Source organism: Frankliniella occidentalis, unplaced genomic scaffold (genome assembly GCF_000697945.3).
Source record: "Frankliniella occidentalis isolate FOCC.00 unplaced genomic scaffold, Focc_3.1 Scaffold148, whole genome shotgun sequence".
NCBI classification, from domain to species: Eukaryota; Metazoa; Arthropoda; class Insecta; order Thysanoptera; family Thripidae; genus Frankliniella; species Frankliniella occidentalis.
In genome coordinates, this window is record NW_026267275.1 from 583320 (window position 1) to 584189 (window position 870).

An 870-nucleotide genomic window follows, 5' to 3' on the forward strand; every position below is an offset into this window, starting at 1 on the left:
GCGAGGCGGCCTCAACTCCGGCCTGAATGCCCCTTTTGCTGGATTTTGCACATAATGCATGTGAACTACTTAATTCGCTTCCGCAAACATGCTGCGTAAACGGTCGGGTTGGCGTTGCGTTGCGAGGCGTAGTAGGCGTGTTGTTGCTGCTCGCGACCACCCAGCTGAGACCCCCGTTCCCACACGCTTAGAAAATTTTCCGGCAAGCGTTCGTAATTTTGAAATGTTGACACAATTTCCCATGTACTTGCTCATTACGGTTTGCGATTCCAAGCGCGGCGCGGCGGGACAGAGCGCCGCGCCCTGCTCTGTGTAAGAGCAACGCGTCCGGTCCTTGTCCTCGCTGACATTGTCACTGTCCAGGTCTGTGCCCCACCACCCCCTCCCCCCGCGCAAAATCCAATTAGTCTTACGGCACGTCGTTTGTAAAGTTGTGCTTCAAAATAAATGAATAGTGGCAGTTTGTTCGCACGCGAGGGAACTACCCCCGCCCACCCTTTTCCACACACAAACACACACATACACAATCACACATACTATGCTCGGTTATTTTTGATTCTGCTTTTTGTCGGTGTATTATTTGTTTTCAAACAAGAAGTCGCCCCCCGCCCTTTCCCCCACCCCACCCTGCGCCTTCGCTTTGGCAGTCGCTGCTGCCGCTGGGCGCGCTGGCTCCTAATGGCTTTTCTGATCGCGGATTTCCTCATACATATTGAGCAGTTAGCCAAGTGTTCGGCGGCACCAGCAAAGTATGTACAGCGTACAGCAGAACCACGGGCCTTGAGAACAGGCAGTCGCGGACTTGCGTCCTTTTAGGTAGGTTCCGTTACGAAAATACTCTTAAAATCTTACGTAGTAGGGGGGGGGGGG